We start from the raw sequence: 12,657 nt of genomic DNA, 5'->3' as shown, positions 1-12,657 counted from the left end.
GTCTGTCCATGAGGAATACTAGTAATAGAATACTATTATTAAAACAATTACGTCCGAGGGACATGATTCAGATTATATCCGAGATGCTCATCCTTATTCCATAGCAACTGTTATCTCGACTCTCAGGACCATTTACCAGGCCACTCAGAACTCCACAGTCGGCAGCCTTGAAGATATTTTTCCATTGTTTCCAATTTCCACACCAAGGAAATGTTGGGGCTGTACCTTAATTAAAGCCACGGTCGCTTCCTTCCCAGTCCTAGCCATTTCCCCTCCCGTCGTTGTCATAAAATGTATCTGTGTCGAGTGACGTAAGATACTTTTATCTTACTTTTTAAATTGACTGTAGCCTATATACAGAGATTCGGTAAGGCAAGGCTTACGATAGGATATGAGGATCTAAACGAATACAACCGGGCCGATAACAATTTGGAAAATAATATCTTATGTGCGCTGAACTTGAAGTGCTGTCCTAACATTATTCGGGCCGATGAACTTCGATGTTAGGCCCCTTAAAACAACAAGCAAACAAGCATCTAACATTATTCCGAACATGCGCGGAAGTATCCATGGATCTAATATAGGATAACGGGGTAACGTATAAAACACGCACAGGTGCTGCCACCCAGTTCTGCTGTGGAATGAGCTGTCTGCTCACCCACGGATCCGAGACTGCCTGTAGCAGTAGCGTATACGAGTCCAACACTTGGCCGGTGGATACCTCGCTGCACACATAGAGTTAGTAAAATAATAATACACTAGAGGTAGCATTGGCGCTGCAGTCGCGTGCGAAGTTGAACGAGCTCGCTGTTTGGCAAAAGCTAGATTGTTTGGCACTGCCACTACTGGAGCTTCCCGATAAATTGAAGGAAAATGCCAGTCTCCTGTGCAGCTTATGGCTGCATAGATAGGTTCATAGTGGGCAATGGCGTGTAATTTCACAGGTATTTTCCTTGAAATTAATTTCCGTGCATGTAAAATAATACTTTGCGTGACACTTATTGTCATGTGAATTGGCCTACTTGGGGTGACTTCGCGACTGATTTCCCCTGTCAGCGTGAATGAGATTCTTTGGATCTTACCTTGAAGACTGATTTTTTTTAATTATTTTTTTTTTGCTGGGGGCTTTACGTCGCACCGACACAGATAGGTCTTAAGGCGACGATGGGATAGGAAAGGCCTAGGAGTTGGAAGGAAGCGGCCGTGGCCTTAATTAAGGTACAGCCCCAGCATTTGCCTGGTAATAATAATAATAATAATAATAATAATAATAATAATAATAATAATAATAATAATAATCGTATGGCCTCAGGTACCATTTGCAGACATTTCGATTTGACGCCATCTGGCTGTCTGCTCGTCAATTTCGACGTTCCGGTTTACTCTGTCTGCCATCTAGCGGACCTAGAGTAAACCGGATCTCTCTTGGGCGTCTATGGCTGAGATTTAATTAATTTTGTCGGGTAAATACCAAATGTATCACCAGAGATCTTTCACATGCCGACATCGTACGACATGGAGTGTCGAATGGACTTTTTTCCGCCCTTCAAAAATCCGAGTACCTCTGCCGGGTTTGAACCCGCTATCTTGGGATCCGGAGGCCGACACTCTACCACGGACCCACAGAGGCAGCTATTTGCCTGGTGTGAAAATGGGAAACCACGGAAAACCATTTTCAGGGCTGCCGATAGTGGGATTCGAACCTACTATCTCCCGGATGCAAGACTGAAATTAATGTTTTAGGAAATATAAGGAATGGCATTTTCCTTTCACTGAATGGCCATGCCTTTGAAAGGGAATACCCAGAAAAATAATGTACATGATACCGAGCGAGTGGCTGCAGGCTTTACGTCACCTAGCTGTCAGTTTGCATTCAAGAGATAACGGGTTTGAATCCCACTGTCGGCAGCCCTGAAGATGTTTTCCAAATCTTACACCAGGCAAATGCTGGACCTGTATCTTAATTAAGGCCACAGTCGTTTCCTTCCCATTCCTACGCCTTTCCTGTTCCATAGTCGCCGTAAGACCTATCTGTGTCCGTGCGACGTAAAGCAAATTGGTACAAAAAAGAAAATAAGGAAATATGTGCATGATAGCCTGGAATTGTGCTCCGCTTTTCCCTTTTTGAGTGTAGGCCCTATTTGTGGTATTAACAGCTATTGAATATACTTTCTGTATATACAGTTTGTTGCTTTCCCTTCGTACAATAGGTGTAGCAGTCCACATTCATACCTTACCGGATTTTACAATTAGAAATTAGATGTGCAACACCGTGTGAACATCTGAGTCCTTTACTTTCGTCAATATTATTATTCCTTTAAATGGCATATAGGACTATATACAAGCATAATACATTATTGACCGAGCGAGTTGGCCGTGCGGTTAGGGCCACGCAGCTGTAAGCTTGTTTTCGGAAGATAGTGGGTACAAACCACACCGCCGGCAGCCCCGGAGATGGTTTTCCGTGGTTTCCCATTTCCACACCATAAGCCCACGGATGCTTCCGTCCCACTCCTAGTCCTTTCCTATCCCATCGTCGCCATAAGGTCTATCTGTGTCGGCGTGATGTAAAGCAAGTTCTCTTCAATCATATAATTTACCACTTTCCCTTTCCATTAACGGAAAATCATTTTAGAATCTTTTAAAATCTTGAAGCAAATCATACATTTGAGGAAAAGCTAAATAAAAACTACATAATAGACTGAAACCACAACCGAGTGTTATATTTCCACTTGTAATCACGTTTAGAAAGCATCGACAGTGATGATGATGATGATGATAATAATAATAATAATAATAATAATAATAATAATAATAATAATAATAATAATAATGGCCTTACGTCCTACTAAGTACTTGTACGGTTTTCGGACACGCTGAGGTGTCGGAATTCTTTCCCACGGGAGTTCTTTCATGTGCCGCTAAATCTATCTACAAGAGGCTGATGTATTTGAGCCCCTTCAAGTATCACCGGACTGAGCCATACTTGAACCTGCCAACTTGGGCTCAGAAAGCTAAAGTCTAAACCGGCGATGTTAATATTTTGTCTACTTTACCCCAAAATCTCGCCAACGTTTTTAGGCCTAAAAACTCGCTCATCCGCTTCGTACGAGAGAGGACATTTTCGGTCGTTGGGCAGAATTATACTAAATTTCTGGTCATTTACACAAAAAAATAGCGAAATATACGTGCCCTCCTTCTAAAAGTATGTTGTTAGAAGACTTAATATAAACAGAAAATTGATTATGTGTTACTTAACTGCACCTGAACACCGTCCTCTTTTATCACGCATTAGCTCTGTATTCGTGCTTTATGGGATTTCTTTTTTATGGAGAGAAGCGTCGCAAGTATACTGTAGTATCTGAGAATGTTTACATGTAAGAATTTTAAACCTTATTTATATCCACACAGTTTTAAAAGTCCCCTATTTACATTGATGAGTACAGCGGAGTGAGCTTTTTGCCAAACAGCTGCGATTTCAACATGCTCCGCTCGCTACAGTGATTCTCTCGTAGACGGTGGCGCCAATGCTACCTCTGTGGCTGCACAGCCTCTTTTCTGCACAATTTGTAAGCAAAGAGAATGCTTGTAAGGAGGGGTGAGGAGTCTGGATTTTAGAAATAGCCGTGAGACCCTATCTGTCGGTTCAGTATTCAACTAAACTATTGGAATGGCTGCAATAGCCGGTACAAAAAAGAATACCGTATATGTGTTATGATAATATAATGACGCTATTTATGTTATTTTCTCCTCTGCCTTATTATTATCATTACCATATACATTTTACTGAACTCGTACGCTCATGTTCATCGATAGTACTGATTATATAGGCTACTTGCTGAACTTATTTCTAATTATTTGAAAGGTGTTGTCAATATAATGTGAGGTTACGCATATACATTTAGTACGCGAAACTTTTCTTGAGCCCTGAGCTCCATAGTGCTGAATGGGAACTAGAGCTCAAGAAAAGGTTCGCGTACTTATAATTCCTAATGATATTCACAGGGAGGGAATATCCATGTAAGGTCCATCTGCGGTGTTAAAAGAACCTGTTGAAGTAAATTAAAATAATTAGTATATGCTACATATAGCATACTTGAATAATATTTTATATTGATTTAAAGGTGGCGTCCGCGGGATGTTCGATCTCTAACCTAAGTTTCGCCTAGTGGGTAACGAAAGTTTTACAGACTGATATACATGAATTCACTTTGGAAGCTCTTAATCTTTTCAAAGATCTCTAGCGTCACTTGGACATTTCATTAGTCGGAGTTGATGTCCAGATAAATTCCTCAGTCTCTCCTGTCATTGACCTTCTGAAATTGCTGCAGGCAAGCTCCCCACTCCATTGCCAATCTCACTGCTCACATATTCTGGCATCGCAGTAAACATTTCAACGCCTTGCTTAAAGGTTTAGAATGAAAAAATTCCTCAGCCTGTTTCCAGTCATTCCACCGGGTCAGGAATGGAATGGATGAAGCCCCTACCTAGCGGCGAGGACAGGAAGTGCGCCGGCTGCTGAAGCCTGTCACATTCTTCTGGGGAAATGATTAATGAATGACAGAGGAAATTAAATGATTGTTGGGGATTCGAGATGAGTACATAAAGACACTACTTTCCAGGAGTAACATATCTTTGGATATCCTTCTGTTATGCATGATCGATACACTAAACCCAATACAATCCAATCTCCAATTCAGTTTTCTGACACAAGTACACACTAGTTCCAAGCTTTGGACCATAACAATAACAAAGACTGCTACACAGTCTTCTTTCTTCCTTCCTGTCAAGTTTTCAGTGAAACGTCTGAAGAATGGGAAGATTTCCGAGTGTTGCCCGAACGTGAGGAGCCTCTGCTCCAGTTACTCCTCTGAAGACTGAATATCTTGTGTAGAAGTACATGCGCCATAACTGGATGAGCATTGAGCTCCAGCAGTTCCAAAACTATCCTCATAATCTTCGGTGACAATGTTATTCCAGCCAAACTGGCCAGTTTAAGAAATTCTTGTTGTTGCACAACTTCCTCCGCTGCAAATCATACCAGTGTTCTAAATAATACGCAAATATACTGTAGAGTGACTTTTAATTTCAGTTTATAACCATAGAGTACTGACTTTTATACCTCTGCCTTTATTCTTGTTGTCACCATAAGACCTATCTGTGTCGGTGCGACTTAAAGCCACTAGCAAATAATGCCTTTATTCCCTTCTGTGTAGTACATAATGTCTAGAAGAGGCTGGCATACTAACTCCTAAGCCATGGATGCTCCCCTAAAGGTTTTTTCAATCAGTCAATACTGATCTGCATTTAGGGCAGTCACCCAGGTGGCAGATTCCCTATCTGTTGTTGTCTTAGCATTTTCTCAAATGATTTAAATGATTTCTTGCTTCCCTTTAATATTGCCGATCAATTTAACTACCGTAATGTATAAGCTTCCGCACACCTTGAAAATATTTGATAATATATTATCACTCCATCACATATAATACTACAACAGATCCACTAAGAGTCATGATTCAAATCGAAAACATCCAAGGGACTGTAAACATTACCATGTGCTAGCCATGCATTCGAAGCTGAAACGCCCACAACATGGCGATGCGTGAAAGTGTTCAATATTCCACGTAGCATCAACGCACTCTGTGAGTCTAGGTAAGTAATATTAAAGTCTTTAGTCTAATACAATCAGAAAGAATGGCTTTCCCAAATCTTACCTGCAATGCATGTCAAACTGGCTGGCCTATAATTTTCAGCTTTATGTCGTTCACCCTTTCCTTTATACAGAGGGGCTACTGTAGCAACTCTCCATTCATTTGGTATAGCTCCTTCATGCAAACAATAATCAAATAAGTACTTCAGATATGGTACTATATCCCAACCCATTGTCTTTAGTATATCCCCGAGACCTTATCAATTCCAGCTGCTTTTTTAGTTTTCAAGTTTTGTGTCATACTGTAAAAGTCTTTGTTGTCATAGGTAAATTTTAATGCTTCTTTAGTATTAGTAAAATCCTCTATCTGGACATTATCCTTGTAACCAACAACCTTTACATATTGCTGACTAAATACTTCTGCCTTTTGAAGATCAGCGCATACACACTTCCCTTGTTCATTAATGATTCCTGAAATGTCCTTCTTGGAACCTGTTTCTGCCTTTAAGTACCAGTACCTATACATACTCTTCCATTTTATACTAAAATTTGCATGACCACAAATTATGCTTGCCATCATGTTATCCTTCTTTTTTCGTGCAAGTTGCTTTACGTTGCACCGACACAGATAGATCTTATGGCGACGATGGGACAGGAAAGGGCTAGGAGTGGGAAGGAAGCGGCCATGGCCTTAATTAAGGTACAGCCCCAGCATTTACCTGGTGTGAAAATGGGAAACCACGGAAAACCATCTTCAGGGTTGTCGACAGTGGGGTTCGAACCCACTATCTCCCCAATACTGGATACTGGCCGCATTTAAGCGACTGCAGCTATCGAGCTCGGTCATGTTATCCATTTTTTTTTTGCTAGTTGTTTTACGACGCACCGACACAGATAGGTCTTATGGCGACGACATGTTATCCTTACCTGACTTCTTTGCTATATTCAATTTCCTAGTAAGTGCCTTCAATTTCTCCTTACTTCCACAGCTATTTCTAACTCTATTTCTTTCCAGTCTGCACCTCCTTCTTAGTCTCTTTACTTCGCTGTTATAATATAGTGGATCTACACCATTCCTTACCACATTTAAAGGTACAAACCTATTTTCACATACCTCAACAATTGCTTTATACCCATCTCAGAGTCTATGTACATTTTAATTTACCGTTTTCCACCGATCATAGTTACTTTTTACAAACTCCCTCATGCCTGGTTTATCAGACATATGGTACTGCTAATATTCCTAAATTTAATACCTTCCTTTCTTTCACATTTAATTTTAACTACCACAAAAACGGCTTCGTGATCACTAATGCCATCTATTACTTCGGTTTTTCTACAGAGCTCATCTGGTTTTACCAGAATATTCTTCCCTCTAGTTGGTTCCATCACTTACTGAATCAGATGCCCTTCCCATTTTAACTTATTTGCCATTTGTTGGTCATCGTTTCTGTCGTTTGCATTACCATCCCAATTATCATTTCGTAAATTGAGATCACCCGCTACAATCACGTTCCTTTCCATATCGTTTCCCAGATAGCTGATTTCTGAATCAGCGTCAGCGCTACCCTTTCCCGGTCTGTACACACCAAAGACATCAAGTTGCTTATTATCTTGAGAGATGAGCCTTACACCTAGAATTTCATGTTTGATATCTTCAAATTTTTCGTAGCTTACAAATTCTTCTTTCACAAGAATGAATACTCCCCCTCCTACCATTCCTATCCTACCTCTACGATAAAAGTCAGTCGAACCAGCTCTGTCAGAACAACTAGTCTTCTTCACAATAGCCGAGGGGACATTATCAACACGCTTTCTCACAAATTAGAATCAACACTCATGCATCAACTAATATCAAGAATGAGTGTCTCTTTTCGACCAGTAGCATAACAAGAGGCAGCAACCATAATTTCAATTAAAGGATACAAATACTTTTGCTCTGTTGAATATCCATTCTTCACTTTTACAACAGAAATTAAGAAGAAAGCTGGTTTTGAATAATATGTGCTTTAATAATTATAATTATGTCAACATATCATCTTCTAAATTGTTAAACAACCTTATATTTTAAAGCAAATACTCATTCATAGGGCAGCCACAAGAGACAGTTTAGCATCAATGATGTACGCAGGATTGCAGAAAGTTTCGATAAGGCAACAGTTTATTACGACCACAACCGGTTTGAAAAGCTTTTAACCAGACTTTATTCAGTGTCCTAAACAAAAACAAACGTTCTCTAGTAATTTTTTTAAATTCAACATAGGAATAGAATTTTAGCCATAGACATTCAGACTAAGCTTGAAAAATGGACAAGACAGTCAATAAATTTTAATTTTTATTCGTACGATCTTTTTAACAGTAAATAATCATTTCAGCCAAGGTGATTTCTTAGAAATTCTTATTGCACAAATTCTCAGACTATTAATTAAGAACATGTAATTTGGACTTCTTTAATTCTGTATAATATAGTATCTATGTAACATTTTGTACAAAATCAGGATCCTGATTAATGATTAAGAGGTACGAGATAAGGCTGAGGATGCTCAGCTAGAGGGTGAAACATGTCCCAATAATGTTATTATGACAAGATATAAATCTTAATTATAAGAACTTTACATTGTGTTGAATAGGTGGTTTTTAATAAATACACATGCTATTTGGACTTAATGTAAAATTCGGTATGGACCAACAATGAGAATGATTACATGTAACACACTCCAGTTCTGCGAGAAAATTTCTGCATCCATTACATCATTTCTTAGCCATGAATCAACTCCTGTTACAATATCTGGTAAGTATATACAGTATCTATTAAATTACTTAATTCTATTCCTTTCTTTACAATACTTCTACAGTTCAGCACTAACATTTTTATGTCATCCCTACTTGACTTCCAGTTCCCTATACCCTTATCACCGCTCCCTAGTCCACCCCGTTTCTCTCATTGTACCACCCTATAACCCTTCTAAAGAAATGTCGTATTTTATATGTACCACTGCACTTTAAGTGAAGGCTATCTGAGCGCAGATCCCTGTCTCCTACCCACCCATTAAGATCTAGAAATCTAACTCCCAGTTCCACACATACCCACTCCATAGTCTCATTTAAATCCCCAATCACCTTCCAGTCAGTATGCCTCCTACACAGTATTCCACTAATAACAATCTCTGCTTCCTTAAACTTACCCATGATGCATTTACCAGATCCCACACATCCGCAACTATGTTGGTACTTGTAGCTGCTTGTCTTATGTTGTTAGTACCAACGTGAAACACTACCACTTTTAGGTTTAGAATCGCCATTAAAGAAAGTGTTAAACTTGGCATGAAAACGTTAGTCATACATAACATTGAAAATGAAAGAAAGTTGACGTGCCTGATCTGGTGACAGACATGTGAACATATTCTAAAAAGCTAGAGGAGGGTGCAATGAAATTGTGATGCAAATAATGATCATGGAACATAATTTAAAGTATGTTTATGGGCAAGCAGGGGAAGATAAAGAAAAAAGTACTTGTGTTATTTCTAAATAAAGAAGTTTTGTGAGTTGGTACTGTAGGGGTGTGATTAAGTATTTTTCATGAAGAAAAAATACAATACTGATGGAATGAAGCAAAGGTTTGTTTACAAATTAATCTGCAGTCATAGGTTGGGGTACATTAGTTATACTGGGTGTAATGGAGAATGATAGGGAAAGTAAAAAATGTGCTGTTGAGTTGTTATCTGGTTTACATGGTGACTGAACACAGCATCGGCACAAGTACTACTCCTCATAGTGGAAATGGCTGGGTCATCATTTTATTCGAGGGCCAGTCTATCACACTTGAAGGAGAGGAACTCTTGACCAAGTGCTGACTTCACATCGATATTCAAATCGCTACCATGTACGATGGGTAGTAAATTATAATCATTCTCACAAGGCTTGCATTCTTATAGGAATATATAGATGATGCTGCTGACCTAGTATACTTATATGATGAAACTGCTTGCCTCAGTTACAGTAGTGTCAAGAAATTGATGATGCTAATTCCAGATAGATCTCCAGCCCAAAAACATACCTAAGTTCAGTGTGTCACTTCTCACACATCATGACATGTTATCTATCACATTATTTTTCCCATAACCAACAATTCCCTGTCTGCATCAGCCCTTGTTTAGAGCCATTTCTGATAAGCCTTCTTTTTATGTTTACAAGCTGCTCTCACTTCATCATTCCACCAAGATATTTGTCTTTTCCCATTTTTACACACAGTTGTTCCTAGGCATTTTCTTGCTGTTTCTACTTGTAACGTGCAACTGCCATAACCTCTCCATCGACGTTCTACGAGTTTCTGCAAGCTTCGTCGCATGTACATCTCCACATACTCTACAATTTTATGTTTCTACAAGACTATAATGCTATTATTATTGTCTGCTCTCGTTATCAATACTTCTTCCTATCATCGGAATTACCTTACTTTGCTCACCTGTCGTTACCCTCCGACTTTTCTCGACACACTGACTGCTGTCTTTTTGTCTGCCTCGCACCTACTACGTCATCTGCCACGTCACCTGATCTTTCTCGAATGAACTAGTCTTCGCTTTCGGGCGTGTATATATTGGACTGCTTGGCCCGTCTTCGGCAGACTGGCATCATCTTCTGTAAATAGTGTGTGTGTGTGTGTGTGTGTGGAGGGACTACGGACCTCACACGGCTTGCCGTGTGCTGCGCCATTTTCTTCCCTACCAGCTGATGGAGTTATTCTGAAAGGACTTTGGTGAGTTAAACATATCATTTACTAAACTTGTTTTGGAAACTTAAATACTCGGCCTGTTTCGGCATGTTTGAGTGATGGCATGCTATGAAAACTTTCAAGGCCTTGGTTTCGAGTCTAACTCCTTGCCTCCTTCAAAACTGATTAAGATTAATTGATTTTTAGTGCTGAACACTTGGTGATGTGGACTGAGCCTAAACATCGTCAAACAGAAACTTTCACAACCTTAGACGATTCTGGAAAAAATCTATTGGCAGATCAAACATTCTCCAGCATTACGCAGTCGGAGTTTTCCTTTCTTTTCATCCTCACTTATCATTATTGTACTGATCCTCCTTTTTACCTTACCCTTTCCTCTTTTATTATGTGTGTATGCTTTTTATATTAGGGCGCCCTGTAGGCGTATTTGGTTTTTTTTTAGTGTGGCCAAATATTTCTTGATCTTCATGGTAAAAGTGTACTTGTTCCCTCCAAATTTGATCAGATAATAATATTAATAATTATCTTTTGAGGTGATTGTGTGTGTGACACCTCTCTTTTCAAAATAATTATAGTAATAATTGAGAAAACTGGTTTTGTGATCTAGTTCCATTATATGGTCGAGATTCACGCTGACACAGTGTTTCTATTGTAACGATTTTTGTAAATTTTGTCCAAACTTATCTGTGGGTTAGTCCCCTTTCGAAAACGTTTTCTCTAAAACGGGGACCCGAGCTATTTTGTCTTTGTAATCAATGCCTGGGATTTTTGCTCGGACTATATCTTCTTGGTTAACAAGGTGTATATTGTGATAAACTATTTTCACCAATTTTATTGACCCCAAAAAAAAATTGTTCTTTCAAAGATTTTGAAACTCTACATAAGAAATATATCATCTGAGATGGTTATCTGTATAACTTTGGAAAAACTGTTAAAGCACGGACCTTGCGTGGCAGTTCCTTTTTAATCTCATATATATATTGGTCAATTTTATTCTGTAGGTTTAGCTTAATTATCCCTTGATACTTTCCTACAATGTCCAGGGTATATTTGAGGATCTATTTTCTCCAAAAATGTTAGTGTGTACTGTATTCTCGTTAAAGCTGCTGTTTCCAATACACTTGGTCATCTAAATTTTTTTTTTTAACGTGGTGTTCTTTTTGATTTTTGGTACCAACCACGGTAAACCTCTCCTACTATCCCTCCCCCAGTACTGCTTCCGCTCACCCTGCTCCTTTCTTGTTTGATGTGATCGACTCCTCGGTGCAGTGTTGCCTATGCACAGACATCGTTTGGTAGTTTTTTCTATCAACTGCGATGAAAAGACTAGTTTTGGAGAAAGTTCTCAAGATATCTTAACTATGTTGCACATGACGTCACATATGGTACCAGACATTCCTTTCTTCCCCATTCTCATCATATTCTCTTGCTTAAATTGATACACCTTTTTGGTTTCTCCTTAGATCTTTTCGCATTTTGTTTTGGTTGTTCTCGTAACACTATGGCTTGCTTTTCGGATAATTTTCGATTGGGCGACGATAGCGTTTTATCTCCACCCCCATTATATCATACTCGGTCTTTACCTGAGGTTTCCACTAGTAACTTAATCTCCTTTTCTGATACCCCAATATTATCTTCCCGTGTTAATTCTCCCGATTTGCTCAGTGATTCAGAGGGCAAGCCCTCTTCATTACCTCAACTTCATTCTATGCCTCCCGATCCACATCTCTACCCCCCTCCCCCTTCACTACCTCAATACACGTCTGTTGATACCTCTCTCAATGTACAGATCATAAAACAATCTCTTGATCAAGTCCCTAAATTACAATCTACTGATCCTCGTAGTTTGACCTTGTGGCTCTTTTCTGCACGAAAATTTCTAAATATTGGTTTAGCTTCTTTTCCTCAGTTAATGGGATTACTGTCCCCTAAAACGACCGGGTTTTTTACTAAATTTTGGGTTGATAATATGTTAAGTTTTTCCAATTGGTATAAACTTCGGAATGCCATACACAACTATTTCTTACCTTACGAAATACGTTGCAAGCTGAGCCTTGAATTTATTCGTCGACATCAACTTCCCACTGAACATGCTCATGACTATCTTGATTCGATTACGACCTATAGTGATATTTTAAACATTGCTCACTCGGTCAATGACTTAATTTATATCGTCCAATTCTACGCTACTCCTTCCTTTCGGCAGCTTTTCGATGCCTTAAATCCTCCTACGTCCATGCTTCAGCTTTTTAATTTAGCTCAATCTCACGCCATT

Source organism: Anabrus simplex, chromosome 2, assembly GCF_040414725.1.
Source record: "Anabrus simplex isolate iqAnaSimp1 chromosome 2, ASM4041472v1, whole genome shotgun sequence".
Lineage (NCBI taxonomy): Eukaryota > Metazoa > Arthropoda > Insecta > Orthoptera > Tettigoniidae > Anabrus > Anabrus simplex.
This window is presented reverse-complemented; position numbering follows the sequence as displayed.